Source organism: Nomascus leucogenys, chromosome 1a (genome assembly GCF_006542625.1).
Source record: "Nomascus leucogenys isolate Asia chromosome 1a, Asia_NLE_v1, whole genome shotgun sequence".
Taxonomy (NCBI): domain Eukaryota; kingdom Metazoa; phylum Chordata; class Mammalia; order Primates; family Hylobatidae; genus Nomascus; species Nomascus leucogenys.
In genome coordinates, this window is record NC_044381.1 from 36,635,288 (window position 1) to 36,662,433 (window position 27,146).

A 27,146-nucleotide genomic window follows, 5' to 3' on the forward strand; every position below is an offset into this window, starting at 1 on the left:
CTGCAACTATTTATTGAGAACCTATAGGTTAGGTTTTGGTGATAAAATAAGATGACAAGATGTAGTTCTTGTTGCAGTCATGGTTAATGGAAGAAGTAAGACATAAATAAATTATTGTATTATAGTTTTAGAAATACAGTAATTATACATGGGTCCTCTGTAGTACCACATAGGAAGCAGTTGTAAGAATGTATTGCCTATAGGTGATTTTAATGATGTGATCCCAGATAACTGAGGATTTATGATCAACATAACCAAATTAGACACCTGTCAACATGATACATGCTTTCCTAATCATGATTGTAAATCTTAATAGCTGATTGAAATGAGCTGATTGGAATAGTCTTGAATAGTTTTGAAATGAGCCCTACTGCCTGTGGATACTTGTGCAGAGTCATTTGTGGCTGATGACACTGTACTCCTAAACCAAACTGATTTGTAATTGCCTTTGATGTTACTTAGAACTTCTTGGGGAGGTATCTTTAATTTGATTTTTGGTTTTTGATTTCTTTTTAGAGATGAGTCTCATGCTTTTGCCCAGGCTGGAGTGCAGTAGCCTGATCATAGCTCACTGCAGCCTTAACCTCCCAGGCTCAAGGGATCCTCCCACCTCAGCTTCCTGAGTAGCTGGGTCTACAGGCTTATGCCGCCATGCCCCACTATTTTTAAAATTTTTTGTAGAGACAAGGGTCTTGCCTCATTGCCCAGGCTGGTCTTGAACTCCTGGCACCAAGCAACCCTCCGTCCTCAGCCTCCCGAAGTGCTGGGATTACAGGCATGAGCCACTGTGCCTGGGCTAATTTGATTTTTTAAAGCTTTTTATTTTGAAATAATCAGAGGCTCACAGGAAATTGCAGAAATAGTAGAGTTCCCATGTACCCTTCACCCAGCTTTTCATTTAACTTCTTCCAGTGGTTCCATCTTACATAACTATAGTAAACATTAAAGGTAGGAAGTTGACACTGGTATAGCCTACACTTTAGTTTGATTTTGTTGTCTTTTCTTTTGAAAAGTTATTTTGAAGCTTAATCAGGGCTTGAAGCACAAAATGTTTTGTTTAATATGTTAACAATGACTCTGGGGGATGGTAACCAACCGGCCTTATAACAAGAGGACTAGTAAGTTGTTTGGGGTTTTATTATACAGTCTCAGGATTTTAGAGCTAAGAAGGATTTTAGGCTGGGCGCAGTGGCTCATGCCTGTAATCCCAGCACTATGGGAGGCCGAGGCAGGTGGATCATTTGAGGTCAGGAGTTCGTGATCAGCCTGGCCAACATGGTGAAACCCTACCTCTACTTAAAATACAAAAATTAGCTGGGCAGTAATGGCACATGCCTGTAATCTCAGCTACTCGGGAGGCCATGGCGGGAGAATCACTTGACCCCAGGAGGCGGAGGTTGCAGTGAGCTGAGATCATGCCACTGCACTCCAGCCTGGGCGACAGAGACCCTGTCTCAAAAATAATAATAATAATAATAAAAAGGATGTTAAATATAATCTGGCTCAGTTTTCTGCCAGTTCCTGAGTCTCTTCAATGTTCCCACCATTTGGCCTTTCCAGGCCCTGCCTAAACACCTTCAGAGATGAGGTATACACCCCTGACCTGTGCAGCTTATTCTTTATGGACAGTGCTCATTATTAAAATGTTCTTCCTGAGCGTGAGATCCACTCTGTCCTCCGACAGCTCTGCCCCACTAGAGAGACCACACAGTTTGGTTGCCCTCCCAAGTTAGCCTGTCATACCACCCCTTGGTCTTCCCTAGGCTGAGCACCCCTTTTTCTTCAGCCGTGTCTGATAACATGATCTCAAGCCTCTTCTGAACCCCAGTCCTTCTTGAGTCTCCATATGAGCATTTGTCTCTGTGGGCGCAACTTCCTGTGTCCTTTGTGAGGAAATGTGCATCTCTGGTTGGTGAACTTCCATCCGTCAGAGAGAAATAGAAGCACAAATTTGAAACAAGCTGTCTGTTCCTTTATGTCTTGGAAACTTATTTATCCATCCAAGCTTTTTTTTAAGCCTTTGAGAACAGGCAACCATCCAAGCTTATTCCACGAACCCAGAGAATTAAATATACCTGATTTGTAGCACAAAATAAATAAATGATAAACATTCCCTCAAACCTTCCATCAAGTGGTTTAAAAACTGTCATTGATTTTATGTCCGGAATTGAAGTTGTTTTGGTGCGTGCCCACACACACACGCATGTACACACAAATATACACTAATCCTAAAATGAGATGGAAGAAAACTCAAAAGTGCCATAATTATGACTATCAAAAATAGTGTTACAGCTCTAGAGTCGTTTTGTGTCCTATTTATATCAAAATCACATTTGGGAGGTCCTTTATAGGTGGGAGGTGAGTACATCAAGAGGAAGAGGTTGTTTGATTCTTGACCTTTTAGATTTTTAAGACTCTTTGGCCAGAGTTTTGGAAAAGGGATTATGTCAACAAGTAAAGTTATGGTTTCAGGACTGCCTTAGAAACTTTTTCAAAAGAAGAAAGGAAACAGTTCCCTACTAGGCGTAAATGGCACCCACCCTAATTTTTAGCCTTTGCTTTTTGGTGCCTGTAGGGGGAGCCCTTGATAGCAGATTTTATTCCCCCTTCACTGGCTTGGAGTTTGAAAACGCCAGGAGTTCAAGCTGTTTAGGTAATTTTGGCGTTTGGCCCACCTGCCCCAGCTTTAAAGAACAGTAACTTGTACAAACAATGCTGACTGATGCTTGTCAGTCACGTGAGAAGAGATTAGAAAGATGAGTGACATTTATTAATTTTTTCTTAAATTGTAAGCTTGGCTTCAGGAGTGGGATTGATTATTCCAGCATGTGGATCTGTGCACAACCAGGTGACTCATTAAGTCCATGAACACACACGGACAAGGCATTGACTTTGCTTCTGTGTTTGTGACTTTTTTTCTTGGAGAGAAGAAAATGAAGTTGACGTGAATCAACCTCTTACTGGTAGGGTTTTTAAAATGCTATGGTCCCAGAGAAAGCAGAAGACTCAATAAAAATGAAAGTCTGCATCACTTACTGAACTTTATCATGTCCTTGGAACTGGACTATGCGCTTTTCGTACATAGGGTGGAGGTTAAGTAACGTGCTCAAGCTGGTCAGCTGCATGGCTAGGATTCCAACCCACCAGGTCTGGCCTGAGTCTGCTTCCTTCTCAGCCTGGTTGTACGCCTTAGCAAGTCATGCTGGTTTATTGGAAGGTCAGCAGTTCCATATGATTCAGCACAGGACTCTGGCAGAGTGAAGTCCATGGAAATCCAACCACTCATGAAGAATGCACAGGGGAGTAAGGGCAGAAACGCCCATTCCCACAGGATCTGCATGGAACCTCCTGGGAAGCAAGATGGGAAATGCGAAGAGCACTGGGCTTGGCCTCAGAAACTTCAAGCACTTTCTGCCCTGCCATGGGCTAGCTCGGGACCTCAGGCAAGTCGCTGCACCCTGCCTCCAGCTCTGTGACCTTACAGAGTTGTTGCAAGGATAATGCTTGGGAAAGTGTCTTCTGAATTCTTCAATGACCTATAAACCTAGGTAATATTTTTATTGTGCTTCTCTTCATTGATAGCCTTTCTCTACCACTCTGTTCTGGCTTACCTGGCTAGATAAGCGGATTTCAAGGGGATCTAGGGGGTCCCTAAAATTCAATGTATGAATGGCTTCTGTTTTTGTTGTTTTGTTTTGTTTTTTGAGGCAGTCTTTCTCTATTGCCGAGGCTGGAGTGTAGTGGTGCAATCACGGCTCACTGCAGCCTTGACCTCCCAGGCTCAAGTGATGCTCCTGCCTCAGCCTCCAGAGTAACTGCTTGTCACCATGCCCAGCTAATTATTTTTTCTTTCTTTTTTTTGAGACAGAGTCTCTCTCTGTTGCCCAGGCTGGCGTGCAGTGGCTCAGTCATAGCTCACTACAACTTCTGCCCCTGGGCTCAAACTGTCTTTTCACCTCAGCCTCTTGAGTAATGGGGCTACAGGCGCACGCCACCATGCCCAGCTAGTTTTTGTAGTTTTTGTATTTTTGATAGAGACAGGGTTTTGCCGTGTTGCCCAGGCTGGTCCTGAACTCCTGGCCTCAAGCGGTCTGCCTGCCTCGGACTCCTAAAGTGCTGGGATTACAGGCGTGAGCCACCGTGCCTGGCTTTAGCAAGCCCTACCTCCATGATGGAGAAGGGGCAAGTCATAAGTTTTAAAGCTCAATTAAATATATAATAGGGATGTTTACCTTGTAAAAAATACGTTTCCTGCTGGGGCACAGCAGCTCATGCTTCTAATCCTAGCACTTTGGGCTGCTGAGGGTGGCAGATCGTTTGAGCCCAGGAGTTTGGGAGCAGTCTGGGTAACACGTCAAAAGCCCGTCTCTAAAAAAAAATTTTTTTTGGTATACAAGTATGTATACAAATGTATATATATAAGCACAAAATTAAAAAACGGGGTGTGGTGGCTCATGCCTGTGGTCCCGGCTACGCAGGGGGGTGGGGGGCTGAGGTAGGAGGATCACCTGAGCCCAGGAAGTCAGGGCTACAGTGAGCCGAGATCATGGCACAGCACTTCAGCCTGGGCGACAAAGACCCTATCTTAGACAAAAACAAAAAATTTAGTTTCCTGATCTAGGTAAGTCATAAAATGACTCTCCAGCATTTACCCTATTCTTATCCTTTCTGCCCTTTCTCTGCCTTTGTAGGTTCCAGCAGATGCAATTCACAGAAGGTTCAAGGTTTAGGCCAGTGCACGTGGCTGTGAACAGCAAATGGAGGAAGAGCCTTTTCAATGCCCGCAGTGCAAAAACTCAGTGATATACTCTCTGTTTTTCAGTGGAGGGGGGCACTTGGCATATGAACTCACACCACAAGAATCACATTTGAGTTAATGTGTGTTTATGTTGTGTTGACAAAAGGGTAGGAAGCCAAGCCTGCTGGTGTGTGCCTATAGTCCCAGTTACTCAGGAGGCTGAGGCAGAAGGATTGCTTGAGCCCAGGAGTTCGAGGCTGCAGTGAGTTATGATCATGCCACTGTCCTCCAGTCTAGGCAACAGAACAAGACCCCATAGCTAAAAAAAATTTTAAAAAATTTTTTTAAAGTAGGATTAGAGGTAATACAATGTTATCTTCTGCCTTGTAGATAGCTTGAAAATTCTGAGATTCTTCGCTAATATATCTAACTCTTCATCCAATTCAAGATATAAAAAACATTTTTAAATTCCATGTTAACTTTTGTTTTAAAAAGTTATCCACATGCTAAACACTGAAAAACTACTTAATTCTTCATATTAGTGTAGACTTTACAATGCAGTTTAAAATATATTATCTTATTTGGTATCTCAGTAATATTATGGATTAATTGTGCTTCTGGGAGCTAAGCTGTGGGCCTAACCATCATTTAGAAGAGGGGTCAGCAAATGATAGTCCAAAGGCCAAATCTGGCCCACAGCCTGTTTTGGCACTACCTGAGATCTAAGATTGGTCTTATTAAAGGATTGTAAACAAAACAAAACAAAACAAAAAACCCAGAGAAGAAGACATGACAGAGATTGGTGGGTAAAGCTGAACATACTCACAGTCTGGCCTTTTAAAGAAAAACCCCTGATCCCACTCCTTGATTTAGAACATTATTTCTCTGAAACTCGTTTTGAGTTCCAGAATGGTTATTTACAGAAAGGTTATATTGAGTTCCAGAAAGGTTATTACATACAGAAAGGTTACATTTTTGGGATATCACATGCTTCTAAGAGACTGTTTTTATTTTTAAAGGATTTTATGTAGCCATGTGAGAAAATATTTGAATAGGATATAAATGGCAAGTATGTATTATAATATCCCATTCATATATGTAAAAAGGAGGTTATACAACCCATGTTTGCACATCTGTGGAAAATTTCTGGAAGCATAAACAAAAATATGCTAACAATGGTTACCTTGGAGCGGGTTCTCTGGGGACTCACTGCAGAAGGGGAGTTTTTGCTTTATTTTCTTCAGTACCTTATGAATTTTCTGTCCAATCACAAGCATGCATTATTTTTATATGTGGAACATGAGGCAAGTAAAATGTCCAGAACTCAAACTGGAATGGATTGGGTATGTTAGTGCATCTTAATAAATAAGTTAGACCGGGCACAGTGGCTCACACCTATAATCCCAGCACTTTGGGAGACTGAGGCAGGTGGATCACTTGAGATCAGGAGTTTGAGACCAGCCTGGCCAACATGGTGAAACCCTGTCTCTACTAAAAATACAAAAAATAGCCAGGCATGGTGGCACATGCCTATAATCCCAGCTACTCGGGATTCTGAGGCAGGAGAATTGCTTGAACCTGGGAAGCAGAGTTTGCAGTGAGCCGAGATTGCGCACTGCACTCTAGCCTGGGTGACAGAGCGAGACTCCATCTCAATAAATAAATAAATAAATAAGACATATATATTTAAATAGATAACTATATATCCTCCCTGTCTTCCATTTAGTAAATATGGTTAGAGGCATTTTTACTTTTTCCTAGAGCATAACATATGGATCAGAATACCAAAAACCACCCAGGTCATACATTGGCTGTGGAGCTGAGCCAATTTGGAACAGGCAAACTGGCTAAGCCTGGGCAGCTTTGTCCCTGAGGGTGCACTGATGTTTTCTCTTCTTCCAGACACAGGTTTATGGATAAGGCGCTGTGCCTCCAGGCAGAAGACAGACGCCCATGTGGATGATGTTGCTGGCAGGGCTGAGCCACCAGAGAGCTCCTTGACCCAATGCTTGCCAAAACTGTGTGGTTCATCCAATCTGGAGTCTCTGCCTGCAGATCCACTCACTCATCAGCTCCAGCCACTGGTTCACTTTCTACTTGCATGTAGTGAGCTAGGCTATGAGTGGTAGGAATTGCTCTCCCTACCACTGGACCTTGCCGCTGTCAGAATGGGAAGTCTGAGCTCAGTCACTTGAATCAACAGTAAAGGAGAGGCTTGGAGTCCAAGATTGGCTGTGCCCCTCTGGATAAGGTGACTGTACTGATGCAGAGGTGGGCAGACCTAGGAGAAAGGCCAGGCTGAGATGTTGGCAACTGATGGAGCAGAGCCTATGTTGCGGGTGCAGTAGAGTTGTCAACAGACTTGGGAGTTTAGGCTCTGCTGGGATTAGGGGAGGAGTTGAGATACAAGAGAACTGACAGAACCAAGGTAGGATATGAGTCCAAGAGGGGATAGGCAGGTTATCCAGGGTGCTCAGGGACCTCAAGGCAGGGACCTCCTCATCATACTGGAGATGGAGATTTGTATTTCTTAGTTCTTTGCCTAATATCTGATCTTTGCCAAGATACAAGGTCACATATGAAAATACCTTCAAAAATATAGTGGGATGACATAAATAATTAATGCTTAAAACTAATGGGCCAAGGGAAAGCAAGTGATGTTAAATGGAAGGCTGAGACGGGATGGCTTTGAAAACTGAACTGACTTTGGAACCTCTGCCCACAGAAGGTGAGTCATAATTTGTGGTCTAAACATAACTGGAAAGAATTGTTAGGTTAAAAAAAAAATCAGTGTTCTCCAGAGGACTTTAATAGGATCCAGCATCTCACAGCATAACACAGTCATGTACTATATAACAAGGTTTTGGTCAAAAATGGGCTGCATATACAACAGTGGTCCCTCGAGATCATAATATCATAGTTTTACTGTTTCTTTTCTCTGTTCAAATATATTTAGGTACACAAATACCACTGTGTTACAATTGCATGCAGTATTCAGTACAGTAACATGCTATACAGGTTTGTAGCCTAACAGCAATAAGATACACCACGTAGCCTAGATGCGTAGTACGCTATATCATCGGTTTTGTGTAAGTACACTCTGTGGTGTTTGCACAATGACAAAAGTGTTTGATGAGGCATTTATCAGAATGTATGTCTGTCATTAAATGACATATGACCGTATTCAAAATGTCTAAGCTATAATCCAAAATCACTCAAAAAATACTAGGAAAATTTAAACTATTATCAATGGAAAAGACAACCAATAGATGCCAATCCCGAGACGACTCAGTTGTTGGAATTATCAAAGACTTTAAAGCAGTTGTTACAGCTATCCTATAAGAACTAAAGGTGAACACTCCTGAAATGAATGGAAAGATAGAAGTTCTCAGGAGAGAAACAGAAACTACAAAAAAAGAACCCAGTGGAATTTTAGAAGTAAACACTACAATATCTAAAATAAAAATTCATTTTAATAGGCTTGATATCAAAGTGAAAGTGACAGAGAAAAGAGTTAGTGAGTCAGTAACTTGCAATAGATAAATTGAAATTATCCAATCTGAAGAACATAGAGGAAAAACACTTAAAAAATGAACAGAGCATCAGTAATTTATGGGACAATATTAAAGGTCATGCATATGCATGCCATTGTATTCCTGAAGGAGAGGTGAAAAAGATTGATTGCAGAAATAAAAATTGATGAAATAATGGCTAAACACTTCACAAATTTGGTGAAAAATACATAGATTTAAGAAACTCAGCAAGGCCAGGCACACACCTGTAATCCCAGCACTTTGGAGAACAAGGGTGGTGGATCACTTGAGCCCAGGAGTTTGAGACGAGTCTGGCCAACATAGGGAGATCCTGGTGTCTTTGAAAAAAAAAAAAAAAAAAAAAAAAAAGCGAGGCCTGCTGGCATGTCTCAGCTACTTGGGAGGCTGAGGTGAAAGGATTACTTGAGCCTGGGAGGTTGAGACTGCAGTGAGCCGTGATTGCACCACTGCACTCCTGCCTGGGTGAAAGAGCAAGGCACTGTCTCAAAAAAAAAAAAAAAAAAAAGAAACTCCACAAATCTGAAATATGATAAATTCAAAGAAAACAATGTCCACATTATTATTAATCTACTGGAAATGAGAGGTAATGAAAACTATTTTGAAAGCATCCAGAGAAACGTTACAAAACAGAAATTAAATGATTTATTGTAGCAGAACTCAATGAAATTGAAAACAGAAAAACAGAGGAATATTAGTGAAATGAAAAGCTGGTTATTTAAAAGGATTAATAAAATTGATAAACTTCTAGCCAGATTGGCCAAGGAAAAAAAAAAGAGAGAAGACAGATTACTAATATCAGGAATGAAAAAGATGACATTACTACAGACCTTACAGATATTAAAAAGATATTAAGGGAATACTACACACAACTCTATGCTCATAAATTGAATATCTTAGATGAAATAGACCAATTCCTTGAAAGACACAAACTATTAAAACTCACTCAATAAGGGAATGGAGTAGCTAGGCTATTTGAGGCAAGGGGCACGTCATTGGGAAACCTGAGGCTGGCTTGGCAATTTTACCTCCAATTTGAGCCTCAACTCATCTTTAAGGCTTAGACATTCCAGATCTTGGGCACCAGCACTGTTGGTGACGGGGCATTTCTTCGTCACTGGAGCCCTTGACCACTCGGATGGCCATTTAGCTTCTGGATATCTCCTGGCTCACTGGCTTTCAGGACATCTTCTGGGTGTGGCTTAGGAGTTGGAGTCTCCTTGGACTTCCTATCTCCTTGACATCTTTGGCTCTTGAAGGAATCCCTAAATCTCCAACATCTTTTTCCTAAAGTGAAAACTCTGAGAAGATGCTGTTCCCTGTGCTGAGCCCCTTCAGGCCCTCTGCCCTCTGTCCTCTGCCTCTAGGTACTGCTCCTCTATGGCCAGAGTTTGTTGGGACATAACTCCACTCTCATCCATTGGGTATGTCCTGCCATTGTCTGACTTGAAGTGACTTTGGACTGCCTCTCTTGTCCCCCTAACGGTCTCACTCTGACATGATTTGTCCGAGAAGATGGTAAAAGGAGCTTAAAAGTTTGCCTGCTTTCCTTCTTGGACTCATGGTCCTCTGTGACCAAATCTCAGGACCTTGTGGACTTCCTGCTTATAGCTGAGGAAGCAGGGAAGGAATCTCTGGGGTGAGGACTGAATTTTTTTGTGATCCTCTTGTCACCTGGCTTCAGCTTATCTAACGGTTTCTTTCAAGGATCTAAACAACCTCAGCTTAGCCATCATGGAAACATGGGGGGCTGAGGGAGAAAGGTGGACTTGGGAAGGAGCCATGATTGGGCCTCTGTTACCTTACGTTTTATGGATTCAACAACCTTGAGAGGTAAGTTATACCTCTACCTCTGCCACACTCAAAACCATGCCACCTGGGCTTCTAGTGCCTATGTTGCACTTGAATCAAGAAAGGAAAGCTTCCAAGAGGTATTCAGGCAGTATTCTGATTCATTGAGGGTGCCAAGGTTTCAGTTTCCAGAAAGATACAGGACTTCCCAGGAGGGGGCGGTATATAGTTGGCAACATTCATGAACCATGCCCATGGTCTCCAGCCTGGGACATTCACCCAGCTTCTTGTCCAAGTGAATGTTTAGGGTGTTTTCCGATGGCTCTGGTCTAGGTTCTCTCTTGGACCCCTGGATGAGTCATTCCCTGAGTGACACTTTAAGCCATTTCTTGTTTCCTTCTAAAAGTCAGACCCTAGGCTCCTCATGGGGTAGCTTTTTAAGCACCAGAACACATTGTTTTTTCTTTTTATCTTTCCTCAAGTTGGGCTCCATACTCTGCCTGTCATTCCCTACTGCAACTTTGCTGGCCCTCTCATAGGAAGCTTCCGGGCACTTTGGTGCCATCTTGCTTAGATCTTTCCTTGCTGCTTTGACCCTTACCACAGAGGAGTGTATGGGTTCACGCTTGCCCTTTGGATGAGAATTTGTTCTCAGGCTGTATCTGTGCCAGGTGGGGCTGGTGTTGGATGAGGCTCTTTCAATGGTGGTGCTCCTCTTGCCCCCAGATCCTGCTGCTGACGGGACATTCTCCAGCAAGGATGGAGATGGATGCTCGGGTCTGAGAGGCCACGCTATCCTGAGGAATGTTGAGAGCCGAAGGATTCAAGGTTTCCTGAGATCTTTGGACCAAAAAAAAGAGTAAATGCCACAAATATTCTACTTGCTTTTGCAACCAGTGCCAATTCAGGTATTGAATTTCCCTTGGGATGAGAGACTGTACCTCTTTCTGGGCTCTAGGGAAAGATACACCACAGGCCCTAATCTGGGGTGAGAGTTAGAATGGGGGAGAGGAGTGAAGGTGGGCCTGAAGCAGGGCTAGGATTGGGACGGGGCGGGGGATGCAATGCAGATTCTTTGGCCTAAATTAGGCTGGAGGCCATTAGGAGAGCACTGAATAAGACAAATGGAAAATCTAGTGGGGATCAACTACCAGAGACCAGGACTGTAGCCTCCAGGAACTCGCTGTGCAGAGGGCAGACCCCAGAAAAGCTGGCTCCATTCCTGTTGCAAATGGTTCTGCCATTGGGATCTGGGAGCTGCTGAGGACTGTCCAGACTGACTTGTCCAGTATTTCACAAGGGTTGGGAGCCTGTGATGTTTTGCATGTCAGCAAGACATTGACTGTAAAGTAGACCTAGAAGATTTCAGTTGATTTTTCCCATTGTTTGGGAAAAATCCCTCCTGCATTTCTCTCCTCCCTAACCTGGAAATGCACTCTCTTTGTGACTTGTATCTCTAGAGCTCCTGGATATCAGGGCTGAGGAAGACAAGCTACCGTCTTAATACCTGCTGGCAGAGTCCCCTAGAGACAGGCCTCTGAGGGAGGGAGGGCCCAGGCAGAGGAGCTGTGGAAGTTAAAGGGGACCCAGAAGGAGGAGCATCTTCCCCAACCCCCATAAACAGCAGAAGTTCAGCTTGTGTGGTCAATCAACCTTGACCCTCCCAGCAGGAGTCATCTTGGTACAAGCTGCCCTCATCAGGAAGCCTGCCCAGATGGCTGCAAAAGTCAGGAGATAGAAGCTTCAGCCAGAAGCAGAATGGGGGCTGGGCATGATGGCTCACACCTGTAATCTCAGCACTTTGGGAGGCCAAGGCAGAAGGATTGCTTGAGGTCAGGAGTTTGAGACCAGCCTGGCAAACATGGTGACCCTGTCACTACAAAAAATACAAAAATTAGCTAGGTGTGGTGGCAGGTGCCTGTAATCCCAGCTACTCAGGAGGCTGAGGCATGAGAATCGCTTGAACCCAGGAGGTAAAGGGTTGCAGTGAGGTGAGATTGCACCACTGCACTCCAGCCTGGGTGACAGAGCAAGACTCTAAACAAAAACAAAAACAAAAAACAAAAACGAAAAAAACAGAATGGGGATAGATAGAAGGTCCAGCAGGCCTGGTGGGAGTTGCATTCTCCAACACCATGAGCATTGTGGAACTCCCCTATTCCTCATGCTGGGGCTTTCTTTCACATTCCCTTCCTATGGGATTCCCCTCCCATGCCAACCCCAGCAGCACTAGGGCCCTGGAGTCACACAGGTCATGCCAGGAAAAGGGGTGCAGGAAAGGTGAGGAGATTAATCAATACATGTTTTTCCAAACAGCAAGTCCAGTGTCAACATGAGCTCCTTTCTGGCAATCTCTCCCAGCTGGGAAACCAGGGGACTCGGTCACACGTGGTGAAGGTAGGAGCAAAGGGATCATAGAGAAGGCTGGGGAAGGTCCTGAGACACTAGACTCTGACAGCTCCAGCCGCTGGTACACAGGGTGGAGTGGTCAGTGACAACAGTCCACAGGCTCAAGTATGTCACCACCTGTTGTACTTAAAAGTGCTTTCTTTTACGTTATCCCGTATGATCTACATACCTGTGTTGTGGGGAATACAGGCCAAGTGTATCTCAAGGAGGAATCTGAGCCTCAGGGAAGTTAAATATTTGTCCAAAATCTGAACCTCAAAGGTTCGCCTCCAGCTACTCTTCCCACTGCACCTTACAGCGCCATCTAGTGGGTGAGACCATGGGCCGGCTCCATCATTCTTTCATTTCAGGGGATGGACAGAGCAGGCAATCTCCTAAGCATTCCAGATTCGGATTCCTTTTTATGAGTGTCCCTGCTGGGGGCTTTGTCTTCTGAGAGTAATGGGCTCTAGCAGCTGACACGGCCTCAGAGGCTGTGGACTGGGGTCCTCATGGGAAAGGAGAGATTAAGTTTAGACCTTGAGAGTTCTGGGCTGAACAGGCAGAACCTTGTACTATTGACTGAATGTTTATATCCCCCCAGTTCATGTGTTGAAATCCTAATCCCCGGCCCAACAGTATTAGGAAGTGGGGCTTTGGGGAGGTGAGTAGATTGTGGGGGAGGAGCCTTCATGAGTGGAATTAGTGGCCTAATAAAAGAGACCCCTGAGAACCCCGTTGTCTGTTTTACCATGTGAGGACATAGTGGGCCTCACCGGATACTGAATCTGCCAGTGCCCTGATTTTGGCCTTCGCACCCTTCAGAACTGTGAGAGATCAATTTAAGCCACCTAGTCTATGGGCCTATGGTATTCTGTTATTGCAGCCCAAACGGACTAAGACGCTAACCTGGAAAAGCACCCTCTTTGCTGCTCCTCTTTTCTCTGCATTGATGCTGAAAGACAAGAAAGGAAGGAGGGCTGAGGTCCAATGCTGTCTCTCCTCTCTAGGCAGACTATGCTCATGGATAGTCTTTCTCCACTGCAGGAGTGGAGCTCTATGTTACTTCCTTTTTGTTCATTTGTAACTTTGGTAAAAGTGTTTTTCTATTTTCTTCTTTTGAAAACCTTAGAAAAGGGTTATCTGTGTATTCCTCTCTTGAGGAAGGAGACAAAATCTCCAATAGGGTTTGCTCCATGAGATGGGATTTGGCTCCACAAGGACAGCACTAGGGCTCCAGCCTCTGACTGGAAGCTTTCAGAGGCTCAGCATTGCTATCCAGATCAGCCCTAAAACGGAGGAAAGGCTTGGCCAGCACACCTAAATGGAGGGGTCTGACAAACAGGGCGAAGACTCTGCTCCCCCTCGGTTATTCTGAACTCTTAATAATCCAATCCCTGGCTGGGAATTTTCCCTGAACCCCTCTACCACATCTAGATAGATGGTCTGTGAGTATTGGATAGAAGCCCTAGTCTCAACCGTAACCCCTCCATGTCCATAGAGATGATGCTCTCTTTTTTCCTGAGAGTTCCCATCTCAGTTGTGTCTCTGGGCTAACATAATAATTCATTTAGAAAAGTGGGAAGAGAGACCCCCCCCAAAAAAAAAAAAGATTCAATCTCTGCTGGAGTCTGGCCTTCAGTTTCTCTAGAGTGGGACGGGAAGAACAAAGAGTGCCAGGTGAACTCATAGTCTCCCCCACCCCCACTATTTAGTCCAGAAGACCCTTAACCCTCCAGCTCCTTCTGTATCTCCCCACCCTTCTCTGGGCCTTCCTATTCTCCAACTCCATCTTATCATCATGTCAGATATATCCCTTATGCTATTTCCTATTTCTCCCACCTAGAACCTAGACATTAATTGGGTCCATTACCCCTTGAGATCTCAGCTTGACACCCCCTCAATTCCACAGCTTTTGAAAGTCTTGCTCATTTCCAGGAGTTTACCCTGGAGACTTCCATTCCAGCTTCCCTTCATGATATATTTTTGCCTTGCATCAACATCCTTGCAGTCCAGGTGCAGTGGCTCACGCCTATAATCCCAGCAGTTTGGGAGGCCAAGGTGAGCAGATCACTTGAGGTCAGGAGTTAGAGACCAGCCTGGCCAACATGGTGAAACCCCGTCTCTACTAAAAATACAAAAATTAGCCAGGCCTGGTGGCACATGCCTGTAACCCCAGCTACTCAGGAGGCTGGGGCATGAGAATCACTTGAACCCAAGAGGTGAAGGTTGCAGTGAGGCGAGATCACACCACTGCACTCCAGCCTGAGTGACAGAGCAAGACTCCATCTCAGAAACAAGCAAACAATTCATCCCTGCATCCTTCAAGACTCCCTGGAGAATCCCCTTTCACAAAAAAAGAATGACTTTTCTAAAGACAGTGTAAGAGTGACAGGAGGGAAGGAGGCCCATAGCACACACCATGACAAACAACTTAAAAATTCCCTCTTATTCCTTTTCTCCCAAAGTCTTTTGTGCTGCTGTGCCCCTAAGGGCTCTCACCTTCTGTCCTTCATTCAGGTGGTGCCCCACCCTGCTTGCTGCTCACTCCCCTCTCCCAGGTCCCTCCCCCCCACCCAGCATTATGATTCTTCTCCTTTTTGTACAGAACAGTTCACCTCTCCCAAAACTCTGCCCTAACCTGCACACCACCCTGATTTGGGAGTTCTCATAGCAGTTATGACTATAATGCACAATATTCTATACAAACCTAATTATTCCTTTTGTCATTCCTTTCATAGGTAGTATAGGAGCAAACCATTGTGTTACCTGGTGGTTACTTTAGAACACCCAAATGTTGTTTAGATATGAAAACATCTTAACAATTTTGTTGTTTTGAATATGAAACCTGGATTTGGGAAAGGCAAAAGTCAAGAAAAGATGGTTAGAAGATGGCCGGGCGTAGTGACTCACGCCTGTAATCCCAGCACTTTGGGAGTCCGAGGCAGTCAGATCACTTGAGGTCAGGAGTTCAAGACCAGCCTAGCCAACATGGAGAAACCCCACCTCTACTAAAAACACTAAAAATGAGCCGGGTGTGGTGATGCATGCCTGTAATCCAAGCTATTTGGGGGGGCTGAGGCAGGAGGATCGCTTGAACCTGGGAAGTGCAGGTTGTGGGGAGCCGAGATCGTGCCACTGCACTCCAGCCTGGGCGACAGAGCAAGTCTTTCTCTCTTTCTCTCTCTCTCTCTCTATGTGTGTGTGTGTGTGTGTAGTTAGAGGAGACAAGATACCGGCATACTTTGGAAATATTATAGGTTTGATTCCAAACCACTGTAATAAAGCAAATATTTCAATAAAGCAAATCAAATAAGTTTTTTGGTTTCCCAGTGCACATAAAAGTTGGTGTGCAGGCCGGGCGCGGTGGCTCACGCTTGTAATCCCAGCACTTTGGGAGGCCGAGGCGGGCGGATCACGAGGTCAGGAGATCGAGACCACGGTGAAACCCCGTCTCTACTAAAAATACAAAAAACTTGCCGGGCGTGGTGGCGGGCGCCTGTAGTCCCAGCTACTCGGAGAGGCTGAGGCAGGAGAATGGCATGAACCCGGGAGGCGGAGCTTGCAGTGAGCCAAGATGGCGCCCAGCCTGGGCGACAGAGCAAGACTCTGTCTCAAAAAAAAAAAAAAAAAAAAAAAAGAAGTTGGTGTGCAATAGCATTATGTCTAAAAAAACTATAATTTAAAATACTTTATTAAAAATGTTCAAAAGAATAAATCTGACCTACTATTTGATAGCAGAATAGGGTGACTATATAGTTAATAATAGCTGTACATTTTAAAATAACTTAGAGTGTAATTGGTTTGTTTGCAACTCAATGGGTAAATGCTTGAGGGGATGGATACCCCATTCTTCACAATGTGCTTATTTCATGTTGCATGCCCATATCAAAATATCTCATGTAGCCCATAAATATGTACACCTAGTATGTATCCGCAAAAGTAAAAAATACTTTATTGCTAAAAAATGCTGGCACAGAGACATGAAGTGAGCATATGCTGTTGAAAAATGGGCACTGATAGACTTGCTTGATGCAGGGTTGCCACAAACCTCCAATTTGTAAAAAATGAAATACCTGCAAAGCACAATAGAGTGAAGTTCAATAAAGCAAGGTTTGCCTGTGTAAAACCTGTATTTAAAAATAAGGCAGGTGACATTGTAACACATGGCAATAATGAACAATTTTTTTTTTTTTTTGAGGCAGGGTCTAGCTCTGTCACCCAGGCTGGAGTGTAGCGACACAATCTCAGCTCACTGCAACCTTCGCTTCCTGGGCTCAAGTGATTCTCCCACCTTAGTCTCCTGAGTAGCTGGGACTGCAGGCATGCACCACCATCCCTGGCTAATTTTTGTATTTTTTATTTTATTTTTTTTTTGGTAGAGACAAGGTCTCCTTATGTTGCCCAGCTGGTCTTGAACTTCTGGGCTCAAGCAATCGTCCCCACCCACGTGCTGAGCCACTGTGCCCGGCCTAGGAGCAATGATTATTAGGAACTTAACTAAGTATGTTAGAAAGCACCAAGAGTTAAAAAAATATTTTGGTGACACAAAAGAAACTTTACTAATGTGGGCATAAAATATTTGAGTAATTTTACATAAGCATTACATAATGATGTATAATAAAGGATTTACTGATATCCTTTTATACATGTGAATCTAGATATATGCTGTTATATAAAAATACAAATGACTACTAAATCTAAAGCTTATGTCTATCGCTTTGAAACACAAAGTATCAGTATATTAAATAAAACAAGATATATGTATATTTACTAGCTGAATAAACTGAAACAACTTTTAAAAATAAACATTAATCATATCCATTATATTGCATGCATGTTTGTATTTATCTATAATTATTATTCTTAGAATAGTCAACCAATTACAGTAATTATCATGTTTAACCCAAGTACAGTCATAACCTAAGGATGTTTAGGTCAATAATGGGCTGCAGTATATGATGGTGGTCCCATGAGATTATAATGGAGCTGAAAAATTCCTATCACCTAGCAAGATCCAGCCGTTGTATCATCATAGCACAATGCACTACTCATGTGTTTGGGGTGATGCTGGTATAAACAAACCTACTGCGCTGCCGGTCTTATAAAAGTATAGTGTATACACGATGTACAGTACATAATACTTGATAGTAAATGACTATTGGCTGGTTACAATGGCTCATGTCTGTAATCCCAGCACTTCAAAAGGCTGAGACGGGAGATGGCTTGAGTTTGAAACCAGCCTGGGCAACATGGTGAAAACTCATCTCTATAAGAAATACAAAAATTAGCCAGTCGTGGTGATGTGTGCCTGTAGTCCCAGGTACTTGGGAAGCTGAGGTGGGAGGATGGCTTCAGCCTGGGAGGTGGAGGTTGCAGTGAGCCAAGATCCCACCACTGCACTCCAGCCTGGGCAACAGAGCCAGACTCTGTTTCAACTTAAAAAATAACAACAGCAATAACAAACAACTATGTTACTGGTTTATGTATTTATTATACTATACTTTTAATCATTATTTTAGAGCATACTCTTTCTACTTACATAAAAAGAAGTAAAATAGCCTCAGGTAGATCCTTCAAGAGGCATTCTAGAAGAAGGCATTGTCATCATAGGAGAGGACAGCTCCATGTGTGTTATTGTCCCTGAAAATCTTCTAGTGGGACAAAATATGGAGGTGAAAGACAATGATATGGATGACATGGTGAAACCCTGTCCTTACTAAAAATACAAAAATTAGCTGGGCATGGTGGCACATGCCTGTAATCCCAGCTACTTGGGAGGCTGAGGTAGGAGAATTGCTTGAGCCCCAGAGGCAGAGGTTGCAGTGAGCCGAGATTGTGCCACTGCACTCAAGCCTGGATGACAGAGCAAGACTCTGTCTCAAAAAAAAAAAATTGAGATAAAATTCACATACCATAAAATTCACCATTTTGGTACACTTTGATGGCTTATTTTTTTAAGAAACGGGGTCTCACTCTGTTGCCCAAGCTGGGGTGCAGTAGTGCAATCATAGCTTACTGCAGCCTCAAAATCCTGGGCTCAAGCAATCCTACCACTTAAGCTTCCCAAGTAGCTGGGACTGCAGGTGTGTACCACCACACTGACTAATGTTTAAAAACTGTAGAGACAGGATCTCATTATGTTGCTCAAGCTAGTCTTGAACTCTTGGCTTCAAGCAATCCTCCCACCTAGGCCTCCCAAAGCACAGAGATTTAGGTGTGAGCCACTGTGCCTGGCCTGAAGTGTACAATTAGGTGTTTTTTAGGATAGTTTCAGAGTTCTACAATCATCACCACTATCTAATTCCAGAACATTTCATAATTCCTTGAGGAAATCCTGTGTACCCATTATCAGTCACTTCTTACTTCACTCTCCCCCTAAGTCCCTAATAACTACTAATCTTTCTTTCTCTGTGGATTTGGCTACTTTGGATATTTCATATAAATGGAATTAGATTATATGTGGCCTTTCGTGTCTGGTTTCTTTCACTTAATGTTTTCAATTTTTTTTCATGTTGTAATATGTATCAGTGCTTCATTCCTTTTTATGGCTAAATGATATTCCATCATCTAGATATACCACATTTCGTTTATGCATTTATCAGTTGATGGACATTTGGGCTGTTTTCACTTTTTGGCTATTATGATTAATGCTGCTATGAACATTCATGTACAAGTTATTGTATGTACATATGCTTTCATTTCTCTTGGGTGTATACCTAGGAATAGAATTGCTGGATCATTTGCTAGTTTTATGGTGAGCTTTTTGAGAAATTGCCAAACAGTTTTCCACAGTGGCTGTACCATTTTACATTACTACAACAATGCACAAAGATTCCAAATTCTCATTGTGGTTTTGACTTCTAGTTTCCTAAAGACTAATAATGAACATCTTTTCATTTGCTTATTGGCCATTTGTATATCTTCTTTGGAGAAATGTCTATTCAACTACTTTACTAATTTTCAAATTTTTTTATTGTTGAGTTGTGAGAGTTTAAAAATATGTATATTCTGGCTATTAGACCTTTATCAGATACATGATTTGCACATATTTCCTCTCATTCTTTGTCTTTCTACTTTCTTGACAGTGTCCTTTCACATGCAAAGTTTTTAGTTTTGATAAAGTCCAGTTATCTATTTTTTCTTTTGTTACTGTGCTTTGTTTTTGGTATTATATCTAAGAAACTGTTGAATAATCCAACATCACAAAGATATACATCTGTGTTTTCTTTTATAAGTTTTGTAACATTGGCTATAAACATTAAGGTCTTTATTCCATTTTGAGTAAATTTTAGCATATGGTGTGTGGTAGGGATCTGAATTCATTCTTTTGCATGTGGATATTCAGTTGTCTCAGCACTATTTGTTGAAAAGGCAATTCTTTTTCCATTTAACGCACACTTGTTGAAAATCAATGACTATTGATTTCCGCTGAAGGCACACTTGTTGAAAATTAATGACTATTGATTATGCCAGTAAGGCATAAGGATAGACATATAGATAAATGGAATGGTTTTTATTGCTGTCATTTTGTAGTCTTTTTTTGTGTGTTTTTTTTATTTTTTATTTTTATTTTTTGAGACAGGGCCTCTTTGTCACCTATGCTGGAGTGCAGTGGCATCAACACAGCCCACTGCATCCTTAACCTTCTCCTGGGCTCAAGCAATCTTTCTGCCTCAGCCTTCCAAATTGCTGGGACCACAGGTGCATGCCACCATACCTGGCTAATTTTAAAAAAAATTTGTAGATACAGTCTCACCATATAGCGCAGGCTGGTGTCAAACTCCTGGGCTCAAGCAATCCTCTCGCCTTGGCCACCCAAAGTGCTAGGATTACAGGTGTGAGCCACCGTGCTCAGCCCAATTTCATTTTTTGATTATTCATAATTGACTTTTTTTTTAAAAAAGTGAAAGCCAGTTTATTAAAAGGAAGTAAAGGAATAAAATAATGGCTACTCCATAGGCAGAGCAGCTCATAATTGACTTTTAAAACAATGCAGTTGCATTATTCTGATAAAAAATGAAAATTAATTCTAAAAATAAGAAAAAAACAGTGTTTGGCAGAGACTTCATATAAAATTTGCAAGTAAGCCTGATACAGAATCCCATTTAGCAAACAAATTATATGAAATTTTTATTTCCAGTAGTTTAGCTCTCCCACTGCAAAAACCCAAATGGTAGATAAATTAGAGCAAAATAATTTAAAATACATTTATGGACTCACAAGAAAATAAAGTCCTTTTCACAATGCTAAAGGCAAATGTTTGTTGAATTGAAATTATATATCAAGTAATGCTATGTTTTAAGAATAAGGGATACATTCTGGGAAGATAGTGATAAATGCAGAATTTTGAGAACAACTTAATAGCAAATCCTCAAACCCATGCACAATATTGACAATAAGACTAGGTGACCAGGTATTATCATAAAGCCCACAGTATCAAAAGTAGAAACAAAAGGCAATGAGATGGACAATATGAGAGAATAGAAAATTCGGTGATTATTATAAGGGATTGTACATTCAACTATTAAGAGACCCAGAGAGAACAGGAGATGTGATGAGGAGAGATGTGTTAAGGAAGTAATATAGGAAATGTCCTAGAATTGTAGGGTATGAATCTCAAAAATGAAAGGTCCTATCAAGTACCCCATACAACAAATGAGAAAAGCCTTATATTAAGATACATCACTGTGAAATTACAGAGCACAAAGAAACAGAGAAAATCCTATAATCTTACAGAGAAAAATGGGTTGCAGAAAGGATTAGAAAGAATAATGGCATCATTTCTAGAAGGCAATGGAGCCATGCCATCAAGATTCAGAGTGAGAATTATTTCCAACCTACAATTTAATACCCAATGAAGATATCAATGAAGTATGAAGGTAGAAAAATTCATTTTCAGATATGCAAGGTGCATTAGTTAGGCTATAAATATTGAGAGGAGGTAGATAAACTTAAGAAAAACAAAAATTATATAAGAAATGTAACATATTTATTGCTTGGTTTATTAGAAAATAAGCTTTATGCATCATAATATGTTCATATAGTAAACACTGGACAGCTATGATGTAGATGTAACTATTTTGGTAGACAGTGGTAGGAATAAACTAGAGAGAAGTGGGTAGAGAGGCAAATCTTTATCTTTTTCAGTTGGAACTCAAAACACATCTTTGCCAGGCCAGTGGCTCACGCCTGTAATCCCAGCACTTTGGGAGGCCGAGGCAGGTGGATCACCTGAGGTCAGGAGTTTGAGACCAGCCTGGTCAACATTGTGAAATCCCGTCTCTACTAAAAATACAAAAAAATTAGCCGAGTGTGGTGGTGGGCACCTGTAATCCCAGCTACTCAGGAGGCTGAGGCAGGAGAATTGCTTGAACCCGGGAGGTGGAAGTTGCAGTGAGCTGAGATTGCACCACAGCACTCCAGCCTGGGCAACAAGAGTGAAACTCTATCTCAGAAAAAAATCAATCAATCAATCAAACAAACAAACAAAAAAACACATCTTCTACAATTAAAAAAATTTGAGATTGCAATTACAGATAACAACTACTGTAACCTATATAATATCCTTTTCCTCTTATTTACTAACAGAACACTGATTTTACTTGAGGGAGCTGAGCATTCAGCTAAAAATTAAAAATCTGCCCATCTTTTCTGCAGTGGGGGTGGCCTTTTGACACAATTGTAGCCATTGAAATGTAAGGAGAGGTCCCTGGCAGCGATGTTGAGATGTAAGCAGTCAAGCGGGTTGTCCAGGTGCAGTGGCTCATGCCTGTAATCCCAGCACTTTGGGAGGCAGAGGCAGAGGAATAGCTTCAGCTTGGGAGTTCAAAACCAGCCTGGGCAGTGTAGCAAGACTCTGTCTTTATGAAAAAAAAAAACAAAAAAACAAAACTGTCCAGCGTGGTGGTGCATCACTGTAGTCCTAGCTACAGCCACTTGACAGGCAGAAATGGGAAGATCTCTTGAGCCCGGAAAGGTCAAGCTGCAGTGAGCTATGATATATTAAAAAAAAAAAAAAAAAGGTTGACTCAACTAGCACTTTTCTTTTGTGCCTTTTCATCCCTCTACTTCCTCCTGCCCTAGTTGCAGACATATGGCTGGAGCTCTGGCAACTCTATTGAAAAGACTAAGACAGAGGTATAGGGTCACACCCTGAAGATCACAGCTATAAAAGAGAAAGCTGTAAGGAGCCAGGTCCTTTTGGCATCATAGACTGCAATATTAACTCTGAACTCCTTTTGACGTCAGAGAAAATAACACTGTATCTTCAGGTTTCTATTACTAGTGCATTTCCTACTTGATAATCAATATATGGATATATAATAGGGGGGTCTAATTGCTATAACAAATAGATGCCAATATGCATACTGACTCAAATATAATAGAGTTCTTTTTTCGTAATGGTACTGGGCAGGTAGAAGCAGACTGGTAGGTCAGTCTTCCTTCTTTCTCTCATTCAGACACTGGCTGATGAATGGTTTTTTTTTCTTCTTCTTTTTTTTTTTTTTTTTTTGAGATGGAGTCTCACTCTGTCACCTAGGCTGGAGTGCAGTGGCATGCTCTTGTGTCTCAGCCTCCTGAGTAGTTGGGATTATAGGCATGTGCCACCACGCTCGGCTAATTTTTGTATTTTTAGTAGAGATGGGGCTTCACCACATTGCCTCAACTGGTCTCGAACTCCTGAGCTCCAGCAGTCTGCCCATCTTGGCCTCCCAAAGTGCTGGGATTACAGGCATGAGCCACTGTACCCAGCCTAATGAATGCTCTTTCATCTTTCGTATGTGGCTTCCGGAGCCTGCCAGGACATCATCTCCATTCCAGGCAGCCGTAAGAAGAAAGATCATAGGCTGGGCACGGTGGCTCACACCTGTAATCCTAACACTTTGGGAGGCCAAGGTGGGCGGATTGCCTGAGCTCAGGAGTTCAAGACCAGCCTGGATAACACGGTGAAACCCCGTCTCTACTAAAATACAAAAAATTAGCCGGGCATCGTGGCGTTTGCCTGTAGTCCCAGTTACTCAGGAGGCTGAGGCAGGATAATTGCTTGAACCTGTGAGATGGAGGTTGCAGTGAACTGAGATTGCGCCACTGCACTCTAGCCCGAGCGGCAGAATGAGACTCCCTCAAAAAAGAAAAAAAAGGAAGAAGAAGAAGAAGGAGAAGGAGAAGAAGAAGAGGAAGAAGAAAGATCATAGAGGAGTACATGGGAGAACATGGTGGTTTTAGGGACCAGGCTTAGAAGTGGCAGTAGCACTTCTGCTCACATTTCATTGGCTAGAGCTCAGTTGCCTCTAACTTCAGGGCTGGGGGCCTGGAAGGGGGAAGAGGAGACAGGAGCAGGAGCTGAAGAATGAGATCTAGCTGTACACCCAGGAAAAACAGAACATGGATTGTGGAGGGCTGTTAGTCTCTGACATAGCTTATGACTTAGAAATATGCAGGTAACCAACATAAGAGGAAGCTTAAAGAGTTGGAAGCTGCTACCTCCTGAGAATAGGACTCAGAGGTAGAGCAGGCTAGGCCAAGGGACCACTGGCTTTTGTTTAAAAAAAAAATCCTTTTAATGCTATTTTATTTTTATCTGTTTGTTTCTTTGTTTTTCTTGAGACAGGGTCTCACTTTGTCACCCAGGCTGGAGTGCAGTGGTGCAATCTTGACTCACTGCAGCCTCTGTCCCCTGAGTTCAAGCGATTCTCGTGCCTCAGCCTACCAAGTAGCTGGGATTACAGGCATGCACCACCACGCCCGGCTAATTTTTGTATTTTTAGTAGAGACAGGGTTTCACCATGTTGGCCAGGCTGGTCTCGATCTCCTGGCCTCATGTGATCCACCTGCGTTGGCCTCCCAAAGTGCTGGGATTACAGGTGTGAGCCACTGTGCCCAGCCAATACTATTTTATTGTAAAAACACTTTATAAATATTACCTTATAAAAAAAAACCACAGCCAAATTAATTTATAAAAATAAAGCAAAAGGGCTGGGTGCAGTGGCTCACACCTGTAATCCCAGCACTTTGGGAGGCCGAGGCAGGTGGATCACCTGAGGTCAGGAGTTCAAGACCAGCCTGGCCAACATGGTGAAACCCCATCTCTACTAAAAAATACAAAAATTAGCCGGGAATGGTGTAATCTCAGCTACTCAGGAGGCTGAGGCAGGAGAATCGCTTGAACTCGGGAGGCGGAGGTTGCAGTGAGCTGAGATTGTGCCATTGCATTCCAGCCTGAGCGACAGGGCAAGACTCCGTCTCAAAAAAAAAAAAAAAAAAAAAAAAGTTTCAGCTACATCTTCCTTTTGCATGCCTGTCTCTGCCTCTGCCACCAATCTCCCCAAGGTGGGAGCCCTTTCTTCTTTTCTTTTTTCTTTTTCTTTTCTTTTTTTTTTTTTTTTTTTTTTTGAGACGGAGTCCTGCTCTGTTGCCCAGGCTGGAGTGCAGTGGTGTGATCTCGGCTCACTGCAGCCACCTTCCTGGTTCAAGTGATTCTCCTGCTTCAGCCTCTTGAGTAGCTGGGACTATAGGCGCCCGCCACCACGCCTGGCTAATTTTTGTATTTTTTAGTAGAGATGAGGTTTCACTGTGCTAGCCAGGCTGGTCTCGAACTTCTGACCTTGTGATCCACCTGCCTCGGCCTCCCAAAGTGCTGGGATTACAGGCGTGAGCCACTGCACCCAGCCGGGTGAGAACCGTTTCTTAGATCCATCTTCTTTCTTCTTCTCCAGAGACCCACACAGGACCACATGCTGCTAAACACACAGAAAAAAATGTTGAACAGAATGGCATTCTGCCCTCTTTGCTTGCAGTGAGCTCGCTCTCATCTAACAGCCGCTCATTCTTCCCACGTGTCCAGCCTGGTAGATTTGTGCTGTAGCATGCACTGCTTCAGTCCTGAGAGACTGGCCAGATTCCAGGGCCCTTGTACTCACTGCTTGATGAAGCCAGAGGAATGCCTGCAGCGGATGAGCACATTCCCAACCAGTGTGCAAATGGTAATGAAATCACTGCAGCTTCCTGTGGGGAGTCAAACACCATGACCCCAACCACAGCAAGAAGATGCTGATGGGTACATTAATAGAAATAGATTTTCTAGGATGCAGAGTCCTTGCATTTCACTCTATCCTGGATCATTACCATTAAATTATAGTGTTATCTTTTTCTTTGACTTTCAGGATCGTGTGATTGCATTTGTAAGAAAAGGTTTTCTTAGATCTTCACTTGCTCAACAAGGAAATGGGATGCCGTGGGAAGTTATGAGTTCCCTGCTTGGGGTGCTGGATAACTGATTGGCAGGGATGTTGTGGAGGCGGAGAGGAGGACTCCAACCCCAGGATGCTATGAGTCTTTAGTGCCCATTGTCCCTAGGACGCCACCAGAGGTATGCAATCTGATGCGGATTTCGCAACACAGCTTCTGAGGTTAGTGATGCAAGTTCATTCAGGAGAAAACTGTGTGGCTGGTGAGATGGACCCAGGCTGTTGAGGCTGCTGCTGGGGCTAGAAGTGTCTGACTCACGCTTCACAGCCCCTGCCAGCATTTCAGAAGGAAGCGATGTTGTCTCTTGTTCTTCTTCCTCCGCTCATCCCCTAAGCCAGGCGTCTGGTCTTCAGCCCTTGTCTCTTTCATTGCACACAACCCCCTGAGAAATCTCAGCCACACCCCAGCCTCAGCCCCCATCTCTGTGATAACTCCTAACTCTGTCTACAGCCTTGACCTCATCCCTAAGCAGCAGACTCATATAGCAAACAGTTTATTGGACATCTTTGTCTCATTGTCCTACATTTCAAACATGATGTGTCTTAAATTGGGATGTTTTCTCCTGGCTTCAAATCTGAAGTCCCTCATCCAGCCAGCCACCCCATACAGAAACCTTCCTCCGTCTCCCTCTTAAGCTCATTTCTACCTTGTGTGCAAGTCCCGTATATTCCACTTCTATGGTGTCTCTTTTTATTGGCCTTTTTCATTCTAGCTCTATTGCCACTGATTTCATTCCTGCCAGAGTGAGTATACTTCAACCCAAGTGGGACTCCACCTCCACCAGGTGGTCATTCCCCTCCAAAAAAAAAAAAAAAAAAAAAGCGTAAAACACAAAAAGACTGACAATACCAAGTGTTGACAAGAATACAGAGCAATGAGAACTCCTGTGCATTCCTGGTGGGCATGTACATGGGTAGAACAACTTTGGGAAACTAGTAGTATCTACTCAAGTAGATATACGCATAGCCCACGACCCAGCAATTCCACTCCTAGATATGCATGCAACAGATTTACCCCCAGAGGAGCATGTAAAGGCATGTACAGGAAGGTTTACAGCCCCAAACTGGAAACTGCACAAAGCTCATCAACAATTGCAGTGCATCCATACAATGGGATATTAACCAGCAATGAGCAAGAACAAAGTGCATTTATGTCTAACAACATGGGGGAGTCTTGCAAACATATGTGGAGTGAAAAAAGCCACACACAAGAAAATAGCGAAAACTAGTTTATGATGTTAGGATGGTTATTTTTCTTGTATGTAAGTAGTTCCCGAAAGAGGCCAGAGGGGGTCTCTGGAGTTTTAGTAATAATTTGTTGTTGTTGTTTTAATCTGAGTGCTATTATGTAGATGTGGTCAGTTTGTGAAAAATTTTGTACTTTTCTATACACATGTTACATTTCAATAAAAAGTTTACTAAAACACA

At 42.9% G+C, this 27,146-nt stretch overlaps 1 long non-coding RNA gene across 2 annotated transcripts; it reads left to right on the forward strand.

Annotated features, from left to right (window-relative positions):
- The first annotated feature begins 1,445 nt into the window (after positions 1 to 1,445).
- On the forward strand, positions 1,446 to 27,146 carry LOC115830881. 2 transcript variants are annotated; one of them, XR_004026412.1, is made up of 4 exons: positions 1,446 to 3,548; positions 10,807 to 10,988; positions 25,188 to 25,528; positions 25,635 to 27,146. It is a non-coding gene; the product is annotated as an uncharacterized LOC115830881 (long non-coding RNA). The 2 variants fall into 2 exon arrangements; XR_004026397.1 differs by having other exon boundaries at positions 25,188 to 27,146.